This window comes from Schistocerca gregaria, chromosome 11 (genome assembly GCF_023897955.1).
Source record: "Schistocerca gregaria isolate iqSchGreg1 chromosome 11, iqSchGreg1.2, whole genome shotgun sequence".
Taxonomy (NCBI): domain Eukaryota; kingdom Metazoa; phylum Arthropoda; class Insecta; order Orthoptera; family Acrididae; genus Schistocerca; species Schistocerca gregaria.
Window position 1 is genome coordinate 8,559,391 of NC_064930.1, and position 27,099 is coordinate 8,586,489.

The window sequence follows — 27,099 nt, forward strand, 5'->3', positions numbered from 1 at the left end:
GCCAAGTTTGGGGAGCGTTTTGTAGTATGCGCAGTGCAATGGAGACGCGGAAACTTGTTGTGGCCCAGTGTTTTGCAGTTGGACGACAAGATTGGTACACAGTAGTAAAGAGCGAGGCACTGAGTTGGCATGAATAATGGAGTGCACAATGGGGCTCGAGATGTGTTTGTTACCTCAGGTGCTGTATGAATGTCGACAAGGAGTGAAAACGGAGCAATTTGTGACGGCTCTTTCAATTTAAGACGTTAAAAACAGACGGAATTTGCATTTGTAATACCAGAGCATCGAAACTACTTGGAACTTTTGTGTATATGAACGTGTCCGCGCCTTTGTATTCTGCTCCCTTCACCGCTACAAACCAACCAACCATCGTGTCCGTGCGCATCAGAGTCGCAAAGAATGGGGAATATCGCAGTTTGCTCGTGCATGTGGCATAACTCAGTTGGTAGCGCGTTCGCTTCGCATGTGAAAGGTGCAGGGTTCAAGCCGCGGCGCCTCCATTTTTTGTGGTCAGTGCATGGTAAGTGTTGGTCGCGGCGAACCTAAAGGCACGCAAGATGTTGCAAAGCCAGCGTCACAGACTGATATGATGTATACTGACGTAAGGAGAGCAAGATGTAAGTGTGGGGACCGGCTGTTATCGAGGTGTCATCGAGTGCAGATCTGTCTTAGGTATCACGGCATAACCTCATTGAAGTCTAGAGGGTGGACAACACGTTCGTCTTACTCAGAGCGGTGTCTGAACTCTATTTTCAACGTTATACGTGCCACTTTCATTGTGGCCAACTACGATTCCATACATAATGCACGAAACCTGAAAGACACCCTAACGGATACATAGAGAGTAGTGTTTGTCTGCTGAATAATGGGAGTGCAAGGGTCTGTGTCGTCTATATGGCTGTATGTAGCACCATTAGTCTTCGGGGAGGGGGGCGTAGCTCAGATTGTAGAGCGCTCGCTTAGTATGCGAGAGGTACTGGGATCAATACCCAGTGCTCCAGAATTTTTAACACACCTACATGCGCACCTTGCCATGCAAGTGGAATAATTCTCAGCCTGCAGATGTGTCTAGGAAGATACAAGCGAATGATTAGCATCCACAATTGGCAAGCGTGCTGTTATTAGTGCGTGGGAAGCACCCTCCTCCCACGCCCTCACTTAATTTAGAAACAGTACAAGTGTTAGCGTAAGATTCTCAAGCCTATGTCGGAAAGATCTGCCTTGCGCCGAGTTCACGTAAATCCCACTGCACATTCCTATTCTTTGCGTGCAGTCGGTTGCTACTGGTGTTGCTAGTTGTGACTGCTGATAACAGATGCCGTAGCAATCAATTCATGGAGTGAGTTGTATGTTTTGCGATAGTCTGTCTCTGACAAGCAAGCACAGGTGACATAGGTGCGAACACAGGAAGCTTGCAGACCCTCACTGCCTGCAGACACCGAGCAGCCACACTAGGAGGGCGGCCTAAGCCGTAGGCGAAATGTGCTCATTCGCTTTGGCACGACGTCGAACTATAAATAATGCTGTCACTAGCGTGAGCGTCGTGGAATGTCGGAAAAGTCGGCTGCGTGAGTGAGTGCCAAGTTTTAGGAGCGTTTTGTAGTATGCGCGGTGCAATGGAGACGCGGAAACTTGTTGTGGCCCAGTGTTTTGCAGTTGGACGACAAGATTGGTACACAGTAGTAAAGAGCGAGGCACTGAGTTGGCATGAATAATGGAGTGCACAATGGGGCTCGAGATGTGTTTGTTACCTCAGGTGCTGTATGATTGTCGACAAGGAGTGAAAACGGAGCAATTTGTGACGTCTCTTTCAATTTAAGACGTTAAAAACAGACGGAATTTGCATTTGTAATACCAGAGCATCGAAACTACTTGGAACTTTTGTGTATATGAACGTGTCCGCGCCTTTGTACTCTGCTCCCTTCACCGCTACAAACCAACCAACCATCGTGTCCGTGCGCATCAGAGTCGCAAAGAATGGGGAATAGCGCAGTTTGGTCGTGCATGTGGCGTATCTCACTTTGTAGAGCGTTCGCTTCGCATGTGAAAGGTGCAGGGTTCAAGCCGCGGCGCCTCCATTTTTTGTGGTCAGTGCATGGTAAGTGTTGGTCGCGCCGAATCTAAAGGCACGCAAGATGTTGCAAAGCCAGCGTCACAGACTGATATGATGTATACTGACGTAAGGAGAGCAAGATGTAAGTGTGGGGACCGGCTGTTATCGAGGTGTCATCGAGTGCAGATCTGTCTTAGGTATCACGGCTTAACCTCATTGAAGTCTAGAGGGTGGACAACACGTTCGTCTTACTCAGAGCGGTGTCCGAACTCTATTTTCAACGTTATACGTGCCACTTTCATTGTGGCCAACTACAATTCGATACAGAATGCACGAAACCTGAATGACACCCTAACGGATACATAGAGAGTAGTGTTTGTCTGCTGAATAATGGGAGTGCAAGGGTCTGTGTCGTCTATATGGCTGTATGTAGCACCATTGGTCTACGGGGTGGCGGGCGTAGCTCAGATGGTAGAGCGCTCGCTCAGTATGCGAGAGGTATTGGGATCAATGCCCAGTGCCTCCAGAATTTTTAACACACCTACATGCGCACCTTGCCATGCAAGTGGAATAATTCTCAGCCTGCAGATGTGTCTAGGAAGATACAAGCGAATGATTAGCATCCACAATTGGCAAGCGTGCTGTTATTAGTGCGCGGGAAGCACCCTCCTCCCGCGCCTACACTTAATTTAGAAACAGTACAAGGGTTTCCGTAAGATTCTCAAGCCTATGTCGGAAAGATCTGCCTTGCGCCGAGTTCACGTAAATCCCACTGCACATTCCTATTCTTTGCGTGCAGTCGGCTGCTACTGGTGTTGCTAGTTGTGACTGCTGATAACAGATGCCGTAGCAATCAATTCAAGGAGTAAGTTGTATGTTTTGCGATAGTCTGTCTCTGACAAGCAAGCACAGGTGACATAGGTGCGAACACAGGAAGCTTGCAGACCCTCGCTGCCTGCAGACACCGAGCAGCCACACTAGGAGGGCGGCCTAAGCCGTAGGCGAAATGTGCTCATTCGCGTTGGCGCGACGTCGAACTATAAATGATGCTGTCACTAACGTGAGCGTTGCGTGAGCGTCGTGGAAAGTCGCAAAAGTCGGCTGCGTGGGTGAGTGCCAAGTTTGGGGAGCGTTTTGTAGTATGCGCAGTGCAATGGAGACGCGAAAACTTGTTGTGGCCCAGTGTTTTGCAGTTGGACGACAAGATTGGTACTCAGTAGTAAAGAGCGAGGCACTGAGTTGGCATGAATAATGGAGTGCACAATGGGGCTCGAGATGTGTTTGTTACCTCAGGAGCTGTATGATTGTGGACAAGGAGTGAAAACGGAGCAATTTGTGACGGCTCTTTCAATTTAAGACGTTAAAAACAGACGGAATTTGCATTTGTAATACCAGAGCATCGAAACTACTTGGAACTTTTGTGTATATGAACGTGTCCGCGCCCTTGTACTCTCCTCCCTTCACCGCTACAAACCAACCAACCATCGTGTCCGTGCGCATCAGAGTCGCAAAGAATGGGGAATAGCGCAGTTTGGTCATGCATGTGGCGTAGCTCAGTTGGTAGAGCGTTCGCTTCGCATGTGAAATGTGTAGGGTTCAAGCCGCGGCGCCTCCGTTTTTTGTGGTCAGTGCATGGTAAGTGTTGGTCCCGGCGAACCTAAAGGCACGCAAGATGTTGCAAAGACAGCGTCACAGACTGATATGATTTATACTGACGTAAGGAGAGCAAGATGTAAGTGTGGGGACCGGCTGTTATCGAGGTGTCATCGAGTGCAGATCTGTCTTAGGTATCACGGCTTAACCTCATTGAAGTCTAGAGGGTGGACAACACGTTCGTCTTACTCAGAGCGGTGTCCGAACTCTATTTTCAACGTTATACGTGCCACTTTCATTGTGGCCAACTACAATTCGATACAGAATGCACGAAACCTGAATGACACCCTAACGGATACATAGAGAGTAGTGTTTGTCTGCTGAATAATGGGAGTGCAAGGGTCTGTGTCGTCTATATGGCTGTATGTAGCACCATTGGTCTACGGGGTGGCGGGCGTAGCTCAGATGGTAGAGCGCTCGCTCAGTATGCGAGAGGTATTGGGATCAATGCCCAGTGCCTCCAGAATTTTTAACACACCTACATGCGCACCTTGCCATGCAAGTGGAATAATTCTCAGCCTGCAGATGTGTCTAGGAAGATACAAGCGAATGATTAGCATCCACAATTGGCAAGCGTGCTGTTATTAGTGCGCGGGAAGCACCCTCCTCCCGCGCCTACACTTAATTTAGAAACAGTACAAGGGTTTCCGTAAGATTCTCAAGCCTATGTCGGAAAGATCTGCCTTGCGCCGAGTTCACGTAAATCCCACTGCACATTCCTATTCTTTGCGTGCAGTCGGCTGCTACTGGTGTTGCTAGTTGTGACTGCTGATAACAGATGCCGTAGCAATCAATTCAAGGAGTAAGTTGTATGTTTTGCGATAGTCTGTCTCTGACAAGCAAGCACAGGTGACATAGGTGCGAACACAGGAAGCTTGCAGACCCTCGCTGCCTGCAGACACCGAGCAGCCACACTAGGAGGGCGGCCTAAGCCGTAGGCGAAATGTGCTCATTCGCGTTGGCGCGACGTCGAACTATAAATGATGCTGTCACTAACGTGAGCGTTGCGTGAGCGTCGTGGAAAGTCGCAAAAGTCGGCTGCGTGGGTGAGTGCCAAGTTTGGGGAGCGTTTTGTAGTATGCGCAGTGCAATGGAGACGCGAAAACTTGTTGTGGCCCAGTGTTTTGCAGTTGGACGACAAGATTGGTACTCAGTAGTAAAGAGCGAGGCACTGAGTTGGCATGAATAATGGAGTGCACAATGGGGCTCGAGATGTGTTTGTTACCTCAGGTGCTGTATGATTGTCGACAAGGGGTGAAAACGGAGCAATGTGTGACGGCTCTTTCAATTTAAGACGTTAAAAACAGACGGAATTTGCATTTGTAATACCAGAGCATCGAAACTACTTGGAACTTTTGTGTATATGAACGTGTCCGCGCCTTTGTACTCTGCTCCCTTCACCGCTACAAACCAACCAACCATCGTGTCCGTGCGCATCAGAGTCGCAAAGAATGGGGAATAGCGCAGTTTGGTCGTGCATGTGGCGTAGCTCAGTTGGTAGAGCGTTCGCTTCGCATGTGAAAGGTGCAGGGTTCATGCCGCGGCGCCTCCATTTTTTGTGGTCAGTGCATGGTAAGTGTTGGTCGCGGCGAACCTAAAGGCACGCAAGATGTTGCAAAGCCAGCGTCACAGACTGATATGATGTATACTGACGTAAGGAGAGCAAGATGTAAGTGTGGGGACCGGCTGTTATCGAGGTGTCATCGAGTGCAGATCTGTCTTAGGTATCACGGCTTAACCTCATTGAAGTCTAGAGGGTGGACAACACGTTCGTCTTACTCAGAGCGGTGTCCGAACTCTATTTTCAACGTTATACGTGCCACTTTCATTGTGGCCAACTACGATTCGATACAGAATGCACGGAACCTGAAAGACACCCTAACGGATACATAGAGGGTAGTGTTTGTCTGCTGAATAATGGGAGTGCAAGGGTCTGTGTCGTCTATATGGCTGTATGTAGCACCTTTAGTCTTCGGGGGGGCGGGCGTAGCTCAGATGGTAGAGCGCTCGCTTAGTATGCTAGAGGTACTGGCATGAATACCCAGTGCTTCTAGAATTTTTAACACACCTACATGCGCACCTTGCCATGCAAGTGGAATAATTCTCACCCTGCAGATGTGTCTAGGAAGATACAAGCGAATGATTAGCATCCACAATTGGCAAGCGAGCTGCTATTAGTGCGCGGGAAGAACCCTCCTCCCACGTCTACACTTAATTTAGAAACAGTACAAGTGTTCCCGTAAGATTCTCAAGCCTATGTCGGAAAGATCTGCCTTGCGCCGAGTTCACGTAAATCCCACTGCACATTCCTATTCTTTGCGTGCAGTCGGCTGCTACTGGTGTTGCTAGTTGTGACTGCTGATAACAGATGCCGTAGCAATCAATTCATGGAGTGAGTTGTATGTTTTGCGATAGTCTGTCTCTGACAAGCAAGCACAGGTGACATAGGTGCGAACACAGGAAGCTTGCAGACCCTCGCTGCCTGCAGACACCGAGCAGCCACACTAGGAGGGCGGCCTAAGCCGTAGGCGAAATGTGCTCATTCGCTTTGGCACGACGTCGAACTTTAAATAATGCTGTCACTAGCGTGAGCGTCGGGGAAAGTCCGCAAAGTCGGCTGCGTGGGTGAGTGCCAAGTTTGGGGAGCGTTTCGCAGTATGCGCAGTGCAATGGAGACGCGGAAACTTGTTGTGGCCCAGTGTTTTGCAGTTGGACGACAAGATTGGTACACAGTAGTAAAGAGCGAGGCACTGAGTTGGCATGAATAATGGAGTGCACAATGGGGCTCGAAATGTGTTTGTTACCTCAGGAGCTGTATGATTGTGGACAAGGAGTGAAAACGGAGCAATTTGTGACGGCTCTTTCAATTTAAGACGTTAAAAACAGACGGAATTTGCATTTGTAATACCAGAGCATCGAAACTACTTGGAACTTTTGTGTATATGAACGTGTCCGCGCCTTTGTACTCTGCTCCCTTCACCGCTACAAACCAACCAACCATCGTGTCCGTGCGCATCAGAGTCGCAAAGAATGGGGAATAGCGCAGTTTGGTCGTGCATGTGGCGTAGCTCAGTTGGTAGAGCGTTCGCTTCGCATGTGAAAGGTGCAGGGTTCATGCCGCGGCGCCTCCATTTTTTGAGGTCACTGCATGGTAAGTGTTGGTCCCGGCGAACCTAAAGGCACGCAAGATGTTGCAAAGCCAGCGTCACAGACTGATATGATGTATACTGACGTAAGGAGAACAAGATGTAAGTGTTTGGACCGGCTGTTATCGAGGTGTCATCGAGTGCAGATCTGTCTTAGGTATCACGGCTTAACCTCATTGAAGTCTAGAGGGTGGAAAACACGTTCGTCTTACTCAGAGCGGTGTCCGAACTCTATTTTCAACGTTATACGTGCCACTTTCATTGTGGCCAACTACGATTCGATACAGAATGCACGAAACCTGAAAGACACCCTAACGGATACATAGAGAGTAGTGTTTGTCTGCTGAATAATGGGAGTGCAAGGGTCTGTGTCGTCTATATTGCTGTATGTAGCACCATTAGTCTTGGGTGGGGGGGGGCGTAGCTCAGATGGTAGAGCGCTCGCTTAGAATGCGAGAGGTACTGGGATCAATACCCAGTGCCTCAAGAATTTTTAACACACCTACGTGCGCAAATTACCATGCAAGTGGAATACTTCACAGCCAGCATATGTGTCTAGGAATATACAAGCGAATGATTAGCATCCACAATTGGCAAGCGTGATGTTATTAGTGCGCGGGAAGCACCCTCCTCCCACGCCTACACTTAATTTAGAACAGTGCAAGTGTTCCCGTAAGATTCTCAAGCCTATGTCGGAAATATCTGCCTTGCGCCGAGTTCACGTAAATCCCACTGCACATTCCTATTCTTTGCATGCAGTCGGCTGCTACTGGTGTTGCTAGTTGTGACTGCTGATAACAGATGCCGTAGCAATCAATTCATGGAGTGAGTTGTATGTTTTCGATAGTCTGTCTCTGACAAGCAAGCACAGGTGACATAGGTGCGAACACAGGAAGCTTGCAGACCCTCGCTGCCTGCAGACACCGAGCAGCCACACTAGGAGGGCGGCCTAAGCCGTAGGCGAATTGTGCTCATTCGCTTTGGCGCGACGTCGAACTATAAATAATACTGTCACTAGCGTGAGCGTCGTGGACAGTCGGCTGCGTGGATGAGTGCCAAGTTTGGGGTGCGTTTCGTAGTATGCGCAGTGCAATGGAGACGCGGAAACTTGTTGTGGCCCAGTGTTTTGCAGTTGGACGACAAGATTGGTACACAGTAGTAAAGAGCGAGGCACTGAGTTGGCATGAATAATGGAGTGCACAATGGGGCTCGATATGTGTTTGTTACCTCAGGAGCTGTATGATTGTGGACAAGGAGTGAAAACGGAGCAATTTGTGACGGCTCTTTCAATTTAAGACGTTAAAAACAGACGGAATTTGCATTTGTAATACCAGAGCATCGAAACTACTTGGAACTTTTGTGTATATGAACGTGTCCGCGCCTTTGTACTCTCCTCCCTTCACCGCTACAAACCAACCAACCATCGTGTCCGTGCGCATCAGAGTCGCAAAGAATGGGGAATAGCGCAGTTTGGTCATGCATGTGGCGTAGCTCAGTTGGTAGAGCGTTCGCTTCGCATGTGAAATGTGTAGGGTTCAAGCCGCGGCGCCTCCATTTTTTGTGGTCAGTGCATGGTAAGTGTTGGTCCCGGCGAACCTAAAGGCACGCAAGATGTTGCAAAGACAGCGTCACAGACTGATATGATTTATACTGACGTAAGGAGAGCAAGATGTAAGTGTGGGGACCGGCTGTTATCGAGGTGTCATCGAGTGCAGATCTGTCTTAGGTATCACGGCTTAACCTCATTGAAGTCTAGAGGGTGGACAACACGTTCGTCTTACTCAGAGCGGTGTCCGAACTCTATTTTCAACGTTATACGTGCCACTTTCATTGTGGCCAACTACAATTCGATACAGAATGCACGAAACCTGAATGACACCCTAACGGATACATAGAGAGTAGTGTTTGTCTGCTGAATAATGGGAGTGCAAGGGTCTGTGTCGTCTATATGGCTGTATGTAGCACCATTGGTCTACGGGGTGGCGGGCGTAGCTCAGATGGTAGAGCGCTCTCTTAGTATGCGAGAGGTACTGGGATCAATACCCAGTGCCTCCAGAATTTTTAACACACCTACATGCGCACCTTGCCATGCAAGTGGAATAATTCTCAGCCTGCAGATGTGTCTAGGAAGATACAAGCGAATGATTAGCATCCACAATTGGCAAGCGTGCTGTTATTAGTGCGCGGGAAGCACCCTCCTCCCGCGCCTACACTTAATTTAGAAACAGTACAAGGGTTTCCGTAAGATTCTCAAGCCTATGTCGGAAAGATCTGCCTTGCGCCGAGTTCACGTAAATCCCACTGCACATTCCTATTCTTTGCGTGCAGTCGGCTGCTACTGGTGTTGCTAGTTGTGACTGCTGATAACAGATGCCGTAGCAATCAATTCAAGGAGTAAGTTGTATGTTTTGCGATAGTCTGTCTCTGACAAGCAAGCACAGGTGACATAGGTGCGAACACAGGAAGCTTGCAGACCCTCGCTGCCTGCAGACACCGAGCAGCCACACTAGGAGGGCGGCCTAAGCCGTAGGCGAAATGTGCTCATTCGCATTGGCGCGACGTCGAACTATAAATGATGCTGTCACTAACGTGAGCGTTGCGTGAGAGTCGTGGAAAGTCGCAAAAGTCGGCTGCGTGGGTGAGTGCCAAGTTTGGGGAGCGTTTTGTAGTATGCGCAGTGCAATGGAGACGCGAAAACTTGTTGTGGCCCAGTGTTTTGCAGTTGGACGACAAGATTGGTACTCAGTAGTAAAGAGCGAGGCACTGAGTTGGCATGAATAATGGAGTGCACAATGGGGCTCGAGATGTGTTTGTTACCTCAGGTGCTGTATGATTGTCGACAAGGGGTGAAAACGGAGCAATGTGTGACGGCTCTTTCAATTTAAGACGTTAAAAACAGACGGAATTTGCATTTGTAATACCAGAGCATCGAAACTACTTGGAACTTTTGTGTATATGAACGTGTCCGCGCCTTTGTACTCTGCTCCCTTCACCGCTACAAACCAACCAACCATCGTGTCCGTGCGCATCAGAGTCGCAAAGAATGGGGAATAGCGCAGTTTGGTCGTGCATGGGGCGTAGCTCAGTTGGTAGAGCGTTCGCTTCGCATGTGAAAGGTGCAGGGTTCATGCCGCGGCGCCTCCATTTTTTGTGGTCAGTGCATGGTAAGTGTTGGTCGCGGCGAACCTAAAGGCACGCAAGATGTTGCAAAGCCAGCGTCACAGACTGATATGATGTATACTGACGTAAGGAGAGCAAGATGTAAGTGTGGGGACCGGCTGTTATCGAGGTGTCATCGAGTGCAGATCTGTCTTAGGTATCACGGCTTAACCTCATTGAAGTCTAGAGGGTGGACAACACGTTCGTCTTACTCAGAGCGGTGTCCGAACTCTATTTTCAACGTTATACGTGCCACTTTCATTGTGGCCAACTACGATTCGATACAGAATGCACGGAACCTGAAAGACACCCTAACGGATACATAGAGGGTAGTGTTTGTCTGCTGAATAATGGGAGTGCAAGGGTCTGTGTCGTCTATATGGCTGTATGTAGCACCATTAGTCTTCGGGGGGGCGGGCGTAGCTCAGATGGTAGAGCGCTCGCTTAGTATGCTAGAGGTACTGGCATGAATACCCAGTGCCTCTAGAATTTTTAACACACCTACATGCGCACCTTGCCATGCAAGTGGAATAATTCTCACCCTGCAGATGTGTCTAGGAAGATACAAGCGAATGATTAGCATCCACAATTGGCAAGCGTGCTGCTATTAGTGCGCGGGAAGAACCCTCCTCCCACGTTTACACTTAATTTAGAAACAGTACAAGTGTTCCCGTAAGATTCTCAAGCCTATGTCGGAAAGATCTGCCTTGCGCCGAGTTCACGTAAATCCCACTGCACATTCCTATTCTTTGCGTGCAGTCGGCTGCTACTGGTGTTGCTAGTTGTGACTGCTGATAACAGATGCCGTAGCAATCAATTCATGGAGTGAGTTGTATGTTTTGCGATAGTCTGTCTCTGACAAGCAAGCACAGGTGACATAGGTGCGAACACAGGAAGCTTGCAGACCCTCGCTGCCTGCAGACACCGAGCAGCCACACTAGGAGGGCGGCCTAAGCCGTAGGCGAAATGTGCTCATTCGCTTTGGCGCGACGTCGAACTTTAAATAATGCTGTCACTAGCGTGAGCGTCGGGGAAAGTCCGCAAAGTCGGCTGCGTGGGTGAGTGCCAAGTTTGGGGAGCGTTTCGCAGTATGCGCAGTGCAATGGAGACGCGGAAACTTGTTGTGGCCCAGTGTTTTGCAGTTGGACGACAAGATTGGTACACAGTAGTAAAGAGCGAGGCACTGAGTTGGCATGAATAATGGAGTGCACAATGGGGCTCGAAATGTGTTTGTTACCTCAGGAGCTGTATGATTGTGGACAAGGAGTGAAAACGGAGCAATTTGTGACGGCTCTTTCAATTTAAGACGTTAAAAACAGACGGAATTTGCATTTGTAATACCAGAGCATCGAAACTACTTGGAACTTTTGTGTATATGAACGTGTCCGCGCCTTTGTACTCTGCTCCCTTCACCGCTACAAACCAACCAACCATCGTGTCCGTGCGCATCAGAGTCGCAAAGAATGGGGAATAGCGCAGTTTGGTCGTGCATGTGGCGTAGCTCAGTTGGTAGAGCGTTCGCTTCGCATGTGAAAGGTCCATGGTTCAAGCCGCGGCGCCTCCATTTTTTGAGGTCACTGCATGGTAAGTGTTGGTCCCGGCGAACCTAAAGGCACGCAAGATGTTGCAAAGCCAGCGTCACAGACTGATATGATGTATACTGACGTAAGGAGAGCAAGATGTAAGTGTTTGGACCGGCTGTTATCGAGGTGTCATCGAGTGCAGATCTGTCTTAGGTATCACGGCTTAACCTCATTGAAGTCTAGAGGGTGGACAACACGTTCGTCTTACTCAGAGCGGTGTCCGAACTCTATTTTCAACGTTATACGTGCCACTTTCATTGTGGCCAACTACGATTCGATACAGAATGCACGAAACCTGAAAGACACCCTAACGGATACATAGAGAGTAGTGTTTGTCTGCTGAATAATGGGAGTGCAAGGGTCTGTGTCGTCTATATGGCTGTATGTAGCACCATTGGGTTGGCCGGCGTAGCTCAGTATGCGAGAGGTACTGGGATCAATACCCAGTGCCTCCAGAATTTTTAACACACCTACATGCGCACCTTGCCATGCAAGTGGAATAATTCTCAGCCTGCAGATGTGTCTAGGAAGATACAAGCGAATGATTAGCATCCACAATTGGCAAGCGTGCTGCTATTAGTGCGCGGGAAGCACCCTCCTCCCACGCCTACACTTAATTTAGAAACAGTACAAGTGTTCCCGTAAGATTCTCAAGCCTATGTCGGAAAGATCTGCCTTGCGCCGAGTTCACGTAAATCCCACTGCACATTCCTATTCTTTGCGTGCAGTCGGCTGCTACTGGTGTTGCTAGTTGTGACTGCTGATAACAGATGCCGTAGCAATCATTTCATGGAGTGAGTTGTATGTTTTGCGATAGTCTGTCTCTGACAAGCAAGCACAGGTGACATAGGTGCGAACACAGGAAGCTAGCAGACACTCGCTGCCTGTAGACACCGAGCAGCCACACTAGGAGGGCGGCCTAAGCCGTAGGCGAAATGTGCTCATTCGCTTTGGCGCGACGTCGAACTATAAATAATGCTGTCACTAGCGTGAGCGTCGTGGAAAGTCCGCAAAGTCGGCTGCGTGGGTGAGTGCCAAGTTTGGGGAGCGTTTCGTAGTATGCGCAGTGCAAAGGAGACGCGGAAACTTGTTGTGGCCCAGTGTTTTGCAGTTGGACGACAAGATTGGTACACAGTAGTAAAGAGCGAGGCACTGAGTTGGCATGAATAATGGAGTGCACAATGGGGCTCGAGATGTGTTTGTTACCTCAGGTGCTGTATGATTGTCGACAAGAAGTGAAACCGGTGCAATTTGTGACGGCTCTTTCAATTTAAGACGTTAAAAACAGACGGAATTTACATTTGTAATACCAGAGCATCGAAACTACTTGGAACTTTTGTGTATATGAACGTGTCCGCGCCTTTGTACTCTGCTCCCTTCACCGCTACAAACCAACCAACCATCGGGTCCGTGCGCATCAGAGTCGGAATGAATGGGGAATAGCGCAGTTTAGTCGTGCATGTGGCGTAGTTCAGTTGGTAGAGCGTTCGCTTAGCAAGTGAAAAGTCCAGGATTCAAGCCGCGGCGCCTCCATTTTTTGTGGTCAGTGCATGGTAAGTGTTGGTCGCGGCGAACCTAAAGACAGCAAGATGTTGCAAAGCCAGCGTCACAGACTGATATGATGTATGCTGACGTAAGGAGAGCAAGATGTAAGTGTGGGGACCGGCTGTTATCGAGGTGTCATCGAGTGCAGATCTGTCTTAGGTATCACGGCTTAACCTCATTGAAGTCTAGAGGGTGGACAACACGTTCGTCTTACTCAGAGCGGTGTCCGAACTCTATTTTCGACGTTATACGTGCCACTTACATTGTGGCCAACTACGATTCGATACAGAATTCACGAAACCTGAAAGACACCCTAACGGATACATAGAGAGTAGTGTTTGTCTGCTGAATAATGGGAGTGCAAGGGTCTGTGTCGTCTATATTGCTGTATGTAGCACCATTAGTCTTGGGTGGGGGGGGCGTAGCTCAGATGGTAGAGCGCTCGCTTAGAATGCGAGAGGTACTGGGATCAATACCCAGTGCCTCAAGAATTTTTAACACACCTACGTGCGCAAATTACCATGCAAGTGGAATACTTCACAGCCAGCATATGTGTCTAGGAATATACAAGCGAATGATTAGCATCCACAATTGGCAAGCGTGCTGTTATTAGTGCGCGGGAAGCACCCTCCTCCCACGCCTACACTTAATTTAGAACAGTGCAAGTGTTCCCGTAAGATTCTCAAGCCTATGTCGGAAATATCTGCCTTGCGCCGAGTTCACGTAAATCCCACTGCACATTCCTATTCTTTGCATGCAGTCGGCTGCTACTGGTGTTGCTAGTTGTGACTGCTGATAACAGATGCCGTAGCAATCAATTCATGGAGTGAGTTGTATGTTTTCGATAGTCTGTCTCTGACAAGCAAGCACAGGTGACATAGGTGCGAACACAGGAAGCTTGCAGACCCTCGCTGCCTGCAGACACCGAGCAGCCACACTAGGAGGGCGGCCTAAGCCGTAGGCGAATTGTGCTCATTCGCTTTGGCGCGACGTCGAACTATAAATAATACTGTCACTAGCGTGAGCGTCGTGGACAGTCGGCTGCGTGGATGAGTGCCAAGTTTGGGGTGCGTTTCGTAGTATGCGCAGTGCAATGGAGACGCGGAAACTTGTTGTGGCCCAGTGTTTTGCAGTTGGACGACAAGATTGGTACACAGTAGTAAAGAGCGAGGCACTGAGTTGGCATGAATAATGGAGTGCACAATGGGGCTCGATATGTGTTTGTTACCTCAGGAGCTGTATGATTGTGGACAGGAAGTGAAAACGGAGCAATTTGTGACGGCTCTTTCAATTTAAGACGTTAAAAACAGACGGAATTTGCATTTGTAATACCAGAGCATCGAAACTACTTGGAACTTTTGTGTATATGAACGTGTCCGCGCCTTTGTACTCTGCTCCCTTCACCGCTACAAACCAACCAACCATCGTGTCCCTGCGCATCAGAGTCGCAAAGAATGGGGAACAGCGCATTTTGGTCGTGCATGTGGCGTAGCTCAGTTGGTAGAGCGTTCGCTTCGCATGTGAAAGGTCCAGGGTTAAAGCCGCGGCGCCTCCATTTTTTGTGGTCAGTGCATGGTAAGTGTTGGTCCCGGCGAACCTAAAGGCACGCAAGATGTTGCAAAGAAAGCGTCACAGACTGATATGACGTATACTGACGTAAGGAGAGCAAGATGTAAGTGTTTGGCACGGCTGTTATCGAGGTGTCATCGAGTGCAGATCTGTCTTAGGTATCACGGCTTAACCTCATTGAAGTCTAAAGGGTGGACAACACGTTCGTCTTACTCAGAGCCGTGTCCGAACTCTATTTTCAACGTTATACGTGCCACTTTCATTGTGGCCAACTACGATTCGATACAGAATGCACGAAACCTGAAAGACACCCTAACGGATACATAGAGGGTAGTGTTTGTCTGCTGAATAATGGGAGTGCAAGGGTCTGTGTCATGTATATGGCTGTATGTAGCACCATTAGTCTACGGGGGTGGCGGGCATAGCTCAGATGGTAGAGCGCTCACTTAGTATTCGAGAGGTACTATGATCAATACCCAGTGCCTCCAGAGGTTTTAACACACCTACATGCGCACCTTGCCATGCAAGTGGAATAATTCTCAGCCTGCAGATGTGTCTAGGAAGATACAAGCGAATGATTAGCATCCACAATTGGCGAGCGTGCTGTTATTAGTGCGCGGGAAGCACCCTCCTCCCACGCCTACACTTAATTTAGAAACAGTACAAGTGTTCCCGTAAGATTGTCAAGCCTATGTCGGAAAGATCGGCCTTGCGCCGAGTTCACGTAAATCCCACTGCACATTCCTATTCTTTGCGTGCAGTCGGCTGCTACTGGTGTTGCTATTTGTGACTGCTGATAACAGATACCGTAGCAATCAATTCATGGAGTGAGTTGTATGTTTTGCGATAGTCTGTCTCTGACAAGCAAGCTCAGGTGACATAGGTGCGAACACAGGAAGCTTGCAGACCCTCGCTGCCTGCAGACACCGAGCAGCCACACTAGGAGGGCGGCCTAAGCCGTAGGCGAAATGTTCTCATTCGCTTTGGCGCGACGTCGAACTATAAATAATGCTGTCACTAGCGTGAGCGTCGTGGAAAGTCGAAAAAGTCGGCCGCGTGGGTGAGTGCCAAGTTTGGGGAGCGTTTCGTAGTAAGCGCAGTGCAATGAAGACGCGGAAACTTGTTGTGGCCCAGTGTTTTGCAGTTGGACGACAAGATTGGTACACAGTAGTAAAGAGCGAGGCACTGAGTTGGCATGAATAATGGAGTGCACAATGGGGCTCGAGATGTGTTTGTTACCTCAGGTGCTGTATGATTGTCGACAAGGAGTGAAAACGGAGCAATTTGTGACGGCTCTTTCAATTTGAGACGTTAAAAACAGACGTAATTTGCATTTGTAATACGAGAGCATCGAAATTACTTGGAATTTTTGTGTATATGAACGTGTCCGCGCCTTTGTACTCTGCTCCCTTCACCGCTACAAACCAACCAACCATCGTGTCCGTGCGCATCAGAGTCGCAAAGAATGGGGAATAGCGCAGTTTGGTCGTGCATGTGGCGTAGCTCAGTTGGTAGGGCGTTCGTTTCACATGTAAAAGATGCAGGGTTCAAGCCGCGGCGCCTCCATTTTTTGTGGTCAGTGCATGGTAAGTGTTGGTCGCGGCGAACCTAAAGGCACGCAAGATGTTGCAAAGCCAGCGTCACAGACTGATATGATGTATACTGACGTAAGGAGAGCAAGATGTAAGTGTAGGGACCGGCTGTTATCGAGGTGTCATCGAGTGCAGATCTGTCTTAGGTATCACGGCTTAACCTCATTGAAGTCTGGAGGGTGGACAACACGTTCGTCTTACTCAGAGCGGTGTCCGAACTCTATTATCAACGTTATACGTGCCACTTTCATTGTGGCCAACTACGATTCGATACAGAATGCACGAAACCTGAAAGACACCCTAACGGATACATAGAGAGTAGTGTTTGTCTGCTGAATAATGGGAGTGCAAGGGTCTGTGTCGTCTATATGGCTGTATGTAGCACCATTAGTCTTCGTGGGGGGCGGGCGTAGCTCAGATGGTAGAGCGCTCACTTAGTATGCGAGAGGTACTGGGATCAATACCCAGTGCCTCCAGAATTTTTAACACACCTACATGCGCACCTTGCCATGCAAGTGGAATAATTCACAGCCAGCAGATGTGTCTAGGAAGATACAAGCGAATGATTAGCATCCACAATTGGCAAGCGTGCTGTTATTAGTGCGCGGGAAGCACCCTCCTCCCACGCCTACACTTAATTTAGTAACAGTACAAGTGTTCCCGTAAGATTCTCAAGCCTATGTCGGAAAGATCTGCCTTGCGCCGAGTTCACGTAAATCCCACTGCACATTCCTATTCTTTGCGTGCAGTCGGCTGCTACTGGTGTTGCTAGTTGTGACTGCTGATAACAGATGCCGCAGCAATCAATTCATGGAGTGAGTTGTATGTTTTCGATAGTCTGTCTCTGACAAGCAAGCACAGGTGACATAGGTGCGAACACAGGAAGCTAGCAGACCCTCGCTGCCTGCAGACACCGAGCAGCCACACTAGGAGGGCGGCCTAAGCCGTAGGCGAAATGTGCTCATTCGCTTTGGCGCGACGTCGAACTATAAATAATGCTGTCACTAGCTTGAGCGTTGCGTGAGCGTCGTGGAAAGTCGGAAAAGTCGGCTGCGTGGGTGATTGCCAAGTTTGGGGAGCGTTTTGTAGTATGCGCAGTGCAGTGGAGACGCGGAAACTTGTTGTGGCCCAGTGTTTTGCAGTTGGACGACAAGATTGGTACACAGTAGAAAAGAGCGAGGCACTGAGTTGGCATGAATAATGGAGTGCACAATGGGGCTCGAGAAGTGTTTGTTACCTCAGGTGCTGTATGATTGTCGACAAGGAGTGAAAACGGAGCAATTTGTGACGGCTCTTTCAATTTAAGACGTTAAAAACAGACGGAATTTGCATTTGTAATACCAGAGCATCGAAACTACTTGGAACTTTTGTGTATATGAACGTGTCCGCGCCTTTGTACTCTGCTCCCTTCACCGCTACAAACCAACCAACCATCGTGTCCGTGCGCATCAGAGTCGCAAAGAATGGGAATAGCGCAGTTTGGTCGTGCATGGGGCGTAGCTCAGATGGTAGAGCGTTCGCTTCGCATGTGAAAGGTACAGCGTTCAAGCCGCGGCGCCTCCATTTTTTGTGGTCAGTGCATGGTAAGTGTTGGTCGCGGCGAACCTAAAGACACTCAAAATGTTGCAAAGCCAGCGTCACAGACTGATATGATGTATACTGACGTAAGGAGAGCAAGATGTAAGTGTGGGGACCGGCTGTTATCGAGGTGTCATCGAGTGCAGATCTGTCTTAGGTATCACGGCTTAACCTCATTGAAGTCTAGAGGGTGGACAACACGTTCGTCTTACTCAGAGCGGTGTCCGAACTCTATTTTCGACGTTATAAGTGCCACTTTCATTGTGGCCAAGTACGATTCGATACAGAATGCACGAAACCTGAAAGACACCCTAACGGATACATAGAGAGTAGAGTTTGTCTGCTGAATAATGGGAGTGCAAGGGTCTGTGTCGTCTATATGGCTGTATGTAGCACCATTAGTCTTGGGTGGGGGGGGCGTAGCTCAGATGGTAGAGCGCTCGCTTAGTATGCGAGAGGTACTGGGATCAATACCCAGTGCCTCCAGAATTTTTAACACACCTACATGCGCACCTTGCCATGGAAGTGGAATAATTCTCAGCCTGCAGATGTGTCTAGGAAGATACAAGCGAATGATTAGCATCCACAATTGGCAAGCGTGCTGTTATTAGTGCGCGGGAAGCACCCTCCTCCCACGCCTACACTTAATTTAGTAACAGTACAAGTGTTCCCGTAAGATTCTCAAGCCTATGTCGGAAAGATCTGCCTTGCGCCGAGTTCACGTAAATCCCACTGCACATTCCTATTCTTTGCGTGCAGTCGGCTGCTACTGGTGTTGCTAGTTGTGACTGCTGATAACAGATGCCGCAGCAATCAATTCATGGAGTGAGTTGTATGTTTTCGATAGTCTGTCTCTGACAAGCAAGCACAGGTGACATAGGTGCGAACACAGGAAGCTAGCAGACCCTCGCTGCCTGCAGACACCGAGCAGCCACACTAGGAGGGCGGCCTAAGCCGTAGGCGAAATGTGCTCATTCGCTTTGGCGCGACGTCGAACTATAAATAATGCTGTCACTAGCTTGAGCGTTGCGTGAGCGTCGTGGAAAGTCGGAAAAGTCGGCTGCGTGGGTGAGTGCCAAGTTTGGGGAGCGTTTTGTAGTATGCGCAGTGCAGTGGAGACGCGGAAACTTGTTGTGGCCCAGTGTTTTGCAGTTGGACGACAAGATTGGTACACAGTAGTAAAGAACGAGGCACTGAGTTGGCATGAATAATGCAGTGCACAATGGGGCTCGAGATGTGTTTGTTACCTCAGGTATTGTATGATTGTCCACAAGGAGTGAAAACGGAGCAATTTGTGACGGCTCTTTCAATTTAACACGTTAAAAACAGACGGAATTTGCATTTGTAATACCAGAGCATCGAAACTACTTGGAACTTTTGTGTATATGAACGTGTCCGCGCCTTTGTACTCTGCTCCCTTCACCGCTACAAACCAACCAACCATCGTGTCCGTGTGCATCAGAGTCGCAAAGAATGGGGAATAGCGCAATTTGGTCGTGCATGGGGCGTAGCTCAGTTGGTAGAGCGTTCGCTTCGCATGTGAAAGGGCAAGGGTTCAAGCCGCGGCGCCTCCATTTTTTGTGGTCAGTGCATGGTAAGTGTTGGTCGCGGCGAACCTAAAGGCACTCAAAATGTTGCAAAGCCAGCGTCACAGACTGATATGATGTGTACTGACGTAAGGAGAGCAAGATGTAAGTGTGGGGACCGGCTGTTGTCGAGGTGTCATCGAGTGCAGATCTGTCTTAGGTATCACGGCTTAACCTCATTGAAGTCTAGAGGGTGGACAACACGTTCGTCTTACTCAGAGCGGTGTCCGAACTCTATTTTCGACGTTATAAGTGCCACTTTCATTGTGGCCAAGTACGATTCGATACAGAATGCACGAAACCTGAAAGACAACCTAACGGATACATAGAGAGTAGAGTTTGTCTGCTGAATAATGGGAGTGCAAGGGTCTGTGTCGTCTATATGGCTGTATGTAGCACCATTAGTCTTGGGGGGGAGGGGGGCGTAGCTCAGATGGTAGAGCGCTCGCTTAGTATGTGAGAGGTACTGGGATCAATACCCAGTGCCTCCAGAATTTTTTACACACCTACATGCGCACCTTGCCATGCAAGTGGAATAATTCACAGCCAGCAGATGTGTCTAGGAAGATACAAGCGAATGATTAGCATCCACAATTGGCAAGCGTGCTGTTATTAGTGCGCGGGAAGCACCCTCCTCCCACGCCTACACTTTATTTAGAAACAGTACAAGTGTTCCCGTAAGATTCTCAAGCCTATGTCGGAAAGATCTGCCTTGCGCCGAGTTCACGTAAATCCCACTGCACATTCCTATTCTTTGCGTGCAGTCGGCTGCTACTGGTGTTGCTAGTTGTGACTGCTGATAACAGATGCCGTAGCAATCAATTCATGGAGTGAGTTGTATGTTTTGCGATAGTCGGTCTCTGACAAGCAAGCACAGGTGACATAGGTGCGAACACAGGAAGCTAGCAGACCCTCGCTGCCTGCAGACACCGAGCAGCCACACTAGGAGGGCGGCCTATGCCGTAGGCGAACTGTGCTCATTCGCTTTGGCGCGACGTCGAACCATAAATAATGCTGTCACTAGCGTGAGCGTTGCGTGAGCTTCGTGGAATGTCGGAAAAGTCGGCTGTGTGGGTGAGTGCCAAGTTTGGGGAGCGTTTTGTAGTATGCACAGTGCAATGGAGACATGGAAACTTGTTGTGGCCCAGTGTTTTGCAGTTGGACGACAAGATTGTTACACAGTAGTAAAGAGCGAGGCACTGAGTTGGCATGAATAATGGAGTGCACAATGGGGCTCGAGATGTGTTTGTTACCTCAGGTGCTGTATGACTGTCGAAAAGGAGTGAAAACGGAGCAATTTGTGACGGCTCTTTCAATTTAAGACGTTAAAAACAGACGGAATTTACATTTGTAATACCAGTGCATCGAAACTACTTGGAACTTTTGTGTATATGAACGTGTCCGCGCCTTTGTACTCTGCTCCCTTCACCGCTACAATCCAACCAACCATCGTGTCCGTGCGCATCAGAGTCGCAAAGAATGGGGAATAGCGCAGTTTGGTCGTGCATGGGGCGTAGCTCAGTTGGTAGAGCGTTCGCTTCGCATTTGAATGGCGCAGGGTTCAAGCCGCGGCGCCTCCATTTTTTGTGGTCAGTGCATGGTAAGTGTTGGTCGCGGCGAACCTAAAGGCACGCACGATGTTGCAAAGCCAGCGTCACAGACTGATATGATGTATACTGACGTAAGGAGAGCAAGATGTAAGTGTGGGGACCGGCTGTTATCGAGGTGTCATCGAGTGCAGATCTGTCTTAGGTACCACGGCTTAACCTCATTGAAGTCTAGAGGGTGGACAACACGTTCGTCTTACTCAGAGCGGTGTCCGAACTCTATTTTCAACGTTATACGTGCCACTTTCATTGTGGCCAACTACGATTCGATACAGAATGCACGAAACCTGAAAGACACCCTAACGGATACATAGAGAGTAGTGTTTGTCTGCTGAATAATGGGAGTGCAAGGGTCTGTGTCGTCTATATGGCTGTATGTAGCACCATTAGTCTTCGGGGGGGCGGGCGTAGCTCAGATTTAGTTGCGAGTCAGCCGCCGAGCGGGACGGACGTGTGGCGGAGCTGGACGTCTGGCTGTAGTAAACACAGGCTGAGTCGCTGCGTTTGAGGTTAGTGGTGCTGCTAAGCCGCTATTCGTGTTGCACTTGTATTCATGAAGTTCTAGAATGAATAGGTCGAATTATTTGAGGAAAGACACAATCAAATTTACTTTCGATCGAAATTTCGTTCGACCTAAAGCATTTGAAATTAAAGCATGGTTTATCGAATAAGTATTGATTAACGGTGATGATGTTGTCGGAGTTTATCTCTCGTTTGTGACAAATGCTGTGTATCTGAAGATGAAAAGTCCAGAATTATGTAGTTCCATTGTGGATCGTTGCGGAGGTAGCGTGAAGTTTAATCATTCTGATGGGAATGTGAGTGACGTTGCTGTTAGTCATGCTGGGTACGGGATTCGTACGATCAGAGTGTTTGAGCTCCCTTTTGAAATTCCGCCCGAAGAACTTAATGTTGCCCTTCGGTCTTATGGCAGAATTATTTCCAATGTGGCAGAAAGGTGGTCTGAAGCTCATATGTTTCCTGTCTTGAACGGCGTAAGGCAAATTAAGATTGAATTACAGAAGCATGTCCCCTCTTATCTTAATATTTGTGGGTATCGTGCTTTGATTATCTATGATGGGCAACCGCGGACTTGCGCTTTATGCAATTCCACGGAACACATTCGTGCAGAATGTTCACGGAGGCGTGTCCCGCAGTTACCGCGTGACGAGATGCCGAGTTCCGGCCCTGTTGTTGGTATGAAGTTGTCATACGCTGCCGCTGCTGACTTCCGCAGCCGAGGCGAGTCGGTGCCGCCTGTGCGCGGGGAGCCTGCTGCCTCGCGGGCGGTTGTCGATGATACTCCGGCTTCAAGCTCTAGATTTGGTGATGGTCTGCCGATCAGCTCCGCGCCCCTCGAATCTATGCCGACGCCAACTTTTTCCAACTCTCCCACTGTGGTTGCTCGTTCTTCCGCGGACTCGGCCGAAGATCCCCAAATACCCGCAACGGAGGTTTCCTTGCGTCGTCAGGATTCCCACCAACGTCAGGATATTGCCACTAGCTTCCGAGGAGTGGACGCTCCAGGCATCCACTCTGCGGGAACTATGAACGAAGATAGCAATCTGGACATTGGCTTCACGTTGGCGCCCACAGAAGACACTTGCGTCAAGGAAACCACAACGAGCGATAGTGTAGAATTGGAGACTGGGTTGCTACCAGTGGCAGCCATGGAAAAAGATGCGCCTCCTTCTGCCGTTGTGGAATGCGATACGCGGACTTTTGTCCGAAAAAAGGAACAGGCGACGTCAGACGTATCATCCGGTACTTCTCCTGACAGGTCGCAAACTTCATCTCCTGCTAGATCGCCGAAGAGATCTTCGAAGAAAGGCAAGAAGAGGAGATTGGCACACAAAGCAGCAGAGAGTTTAGCTCCTGCATTGCGGGAAAAGTTAAAACATTTAAGGGATAATGAACGACTACGAGAACAATGCCCAGTAGCACGAGTTAACGAGTGTACTGAAGCGGAGATGAGTCGTGCCGATGCAGATGATCTTCAACAACAACCTCGCGCACCGCTTGGCGTCGCAGGTTTGCAGACCGGCACTACTATGGATTTAGACCGAACTGTCTCAGGAAAAGGACTTGATTGGGCCGATGCCCAAGAAGATCGCACCGACCACGGAATGGAGATGGACCTGACACATGCTAGTGGCATTTAATTTTTTTTTTAATGTCTATTTTTCTTTCTGACAGACAGAATGGAATGGTACAGACGTGACTCTGCATGGGGTATACTTCATTAGCCAATTTCTTTTACCTGCACCTATGCCAACGGAACTGACATATAATGTGACCACGATCAATATAAATCGGATTTGCAGTGAAAAGAAAGTCGCTTCTTTAAAAGATTTCCTTTACCAGTCGGATACTGATATAGCCCTCCTACAGGAATTTAATGTCCACAACTTTTATGTCCCAGGTTTTCAAGAGATTTTAAATATTGCACCGGAAGCCACATGTGGGACTGCGATCCTTGTCAACGATGGTATTGATGTGAAGGATATCTGTCTGTTAGAAAATGGGAGGGGCATCAGTTGTAAAATTTTTACTACTACTATTTTAAATGTATATGTCCCCTCTGGTAACAACGCTAGAGATGACAGGGCTAATTTTTTTAAGAACGATATGGTCTATTTACTTAAGGGGAATCCGGCGGACGCTTTAATCGGTGGTGACTTTAATAGTGTACTTCACAAAAAGGATCAGCGACCAAATTTTAACTTCTCCAGGGAACTGGCGGCTTTGGTGACAAACATGAAGTGGACAGACGTGTGGGAAAGCAAATACCCCACGTTAGTCAAATTTACGTACATCAGTAGTCGCTCGCAAAGCAGAATAGACAGAATATACGTCACAGCAAACCTGGAAAATAAAATCAGTAGTATCGAAGTAATTCCCACTACCTTTCGGACCATCTCGCAGTGAAATGCAGCATTCGGTTTCAGAAGCAAGGAACGTATTGGGGTCGCCCCTTATGGAAGCTGAATACCCATATGTTGTTCGAGGGTGCCCTATCAAGAACAGTAGCGGAGGTATGGCAGGCTGCTCTACGTATGCGCCATAAATACAGCTCTCGCCTTGCGTGGTGGACCTCATGTGCTAAAAAGAAATTGAGATCATCCCTAATAGCTTACGGGAGGGAGCGAGCGATGTGGTCTCGCAATACCGTTGAATTTTACTATACATGCTTAAGGGAACTATCAGCTCAGCAGATGACTGATGAGGTTTTCATTGAAATAAAGAAGATCAAGGCTCACCTCATAAGTCTCAAGCGACAACAGCTGGAGGGTTTAAAAATTAAATCTCGTGTCCCGACAACGGTGGAGGACGAAAACGCATCGCTGTACCACTTACTCGAACATGAAAGAAATAGAAGACGAGCGTTTATTGCTTGTCTTAGAGTGGGCGATAACCGGGTGCTGACGGAACACTCTGACATTTTAAATGCAGTTTCTGGATTTTATCGTACGTTATATACTGATACCCGGTATAATCTAGACTGTGCGAACGATTTGCTACGAACTACAGGTATCGACAACGTTATCAATGACGAGGACAATGTGTCCCTTACCACTGCGATCACATGTGAGGAGGTGTTTGATATACTTAAATATTCGCCTACCCGTAAGTCCCCAGGGCCTGATGGCTTACCTGTAGAGTTTTATTGTAAATTTTGGCCTCTCATCGGTAATCAATTCACAGAAGTGATAAATGAAGTGTTGCAAGGTGTTACTGTTCCACGCGAGTTCAAAGAAAGCGTAACTGTGCTAATACCAAAGGGAAGGAACGCGACAGTTAAAGATCTCAATCAATTGAGACCAATATGTTTGATGAACTCGGATTATAAAATAATTGCACGTGTACTGAAGGAAAGACTGAGACCTCTAATGGAGAAGATCATAGGTGACCACCAAACCTGTCTCTCGGGGCGGAATATTTTTAAAACTGAATATAGGGATGTCTCTGCAATTTTTGCAACGTCATCCTCACCAGGAGGCCTTGCCTTTATCGACTTCTCAAAGGCTTTTGACAGGGTCAACCACTTATTTTTGTTCAGAACGTTGACCTATGTGGGTTTTAGTCAACATTTTGTGCAAGTTTTAATTAACATTGTTGAAGGCATCAAAACACAAGTGTCTGTAAATGGGCATTTCACTCCACCCATTGAAATTCGCAACGGCGTCCCGCAGGGAAGTCCTTTGTCAATGCTCCTGTATGTTGTTGCACTGGAGCCTTTACTAAGGAGACTCGATGTCGATCTTGAGGGCATCACGATATCTGGCGTTAACAATGTCACCAATGCATATGCTGATGACGTTGGAGTGGTTATTCGTAGTAACGAAGATTTAGAGAAATTAACTACGATTATTCAGATCTTTTGTGAAGCTACAGGCGCTAGGGTTAACGAGGTGAAGAGTTCGTTTTTAAATCTTAAAGGTCTTCAAGATGTCCGTTTGGAATGGGCACGCTCCGTCGATCGTCACACCGCTCTGGGTGTCACCTTTTACCGATGTCCGCTTCAGACCATGACCTACAATTGGAAGAAAGTACTGGATACAATCAGAGGAGCCACAATACTCAATCAGACCCGACATCTGAACATTAAACTACGAATCAGAATAATTAATTGGTCCATTTTATCAAAAGCTATATATATAGGTCAAATATTGCCAGTTTCGAAACCCATTGCCAAACGTATAATGAGTATCATTTGCCGATTTATATGGACAGCGAATATTTTTAGAGTAGCAGTCGGTACAGTTACGTTACCTTCCGCTGAAGGTGGCCTAGGTTTAACAGATATATGGCGGAAGACTACGGCGTTATATATAAAGAGGACCCTACAAATTATAGAAAAACATCCACATAGTATTACAGCCAGGCTGTATCGACTCCTACAGCCAGAAAATTTACGTCCACCCATAAATATAGGCGGAATTAATTATAAATTGAAATATATTCGCCAGTTCTTTTTAGAGATTAGCTACATGGACAGTATTGTCACGAATCCACAATCAAGGAATTGCAGGAAATTAATGGAACTCTTAACAACGAAAGAACATGTCAACAAAATGGAGTGCAGATATCCTGACAAAGACTGGAAAAGAATTTGGAAAAATATTAGTAATCGTGAACTGTCTTCCGACATTCAGGCAACCTGGTACCGAGTTGTTAATAATGTAGTTTCCACTAACGAAAAGTTGCACTCCATTGGTCTTAGTGACACGATTGTGTGCACCCGATGTGACGCAGTTGACACATTGATCCACCGCTTTCTCTGTGGCGGATACGCCGAAATATGGAGGGGACTCCAACGGCGGGTAGCCTTTATAACCGGAACTGTTAGTACTGAGATCAATGTTGAAAAATTACTCTTCCCCGATGGTGTTTTCTTCCCTGTCCAGAAAACCAATGCTGTGTTGTGGTTGTTTGGCAATTATGTACATTACGTTATATCTGAACACGGCAATGACCGTGTTTTAGAATACGAATTATACGAACGAGCAAAATATTATCAGATATGTACGCGCAGGGACCACAAAAAAACTTTTGGTAACATGTTACACATTCTGTATCAGAGACAAGGGATTGGATAAACATCTTAATAGCCTTCGTCTACGAAAAATGTAGTCACAGGCCAAAGTAGGGGATCGCTGTTGAGGGTGAAGTACGGTGGGGACTTCGTGTGCCCCAGGGCCGCTACGGTAGCCGTGAAGGCCTCGGACAGAACCCCGAAACGGCACTGCGGCTTCACACTTACTGCTGGATGAACCCCATATCTCCAGCAACTACTTTCATCTATGATGATTTTCCAGGATCTAGGTAATATCGGAAGGTGATTTCGTTGCACACAATGCAGTGGAAGCTTCTCGCACGTGTTCCTCAGTTACAATCTTTCTATTTTTGTTTAATTTTTTTCAGTATGAAGCAAGAGTGACAATTTATTAATTCCCAAGAAGCCTTAATTTTTCAATTTTCAGTTCTACGGAGGAGAAGCCTCACATGGCGAAGAAGCCAAACATCA

The 27,099-nt window shown here is 48.1% G+C and overlaps 2 non-coding genes across 2 annotated transcripts; both read left to right on the forward strand.

Moving 5' to 3' along the window:
* Positions 1-18,291: 18,291 nt before the first annotated feature.
* On the forward strand, positions 18,292-18,364 carry Trnat-agu (transfer RNA threonine (anticodon AGU)). Its single transcript has one exon. It is a non-coding gene; the product is annotated as a tRNA-Thr (tRNA).
* Positions 18,365-19,882: 1,518 nt separating this feature from the next.
* Trnat-agu (transfer RNA threonine (anticodon AGU)) lies at positions 19,883-19,955 on the forward strand. Its single transcript has one exon. It is a non-coding gene; the product is annotated as a tRNA-Thr (tRNA).
* The last annotated feature ends 7,144 nt before the right edge of the window (positions 19,956-27,099 follow it).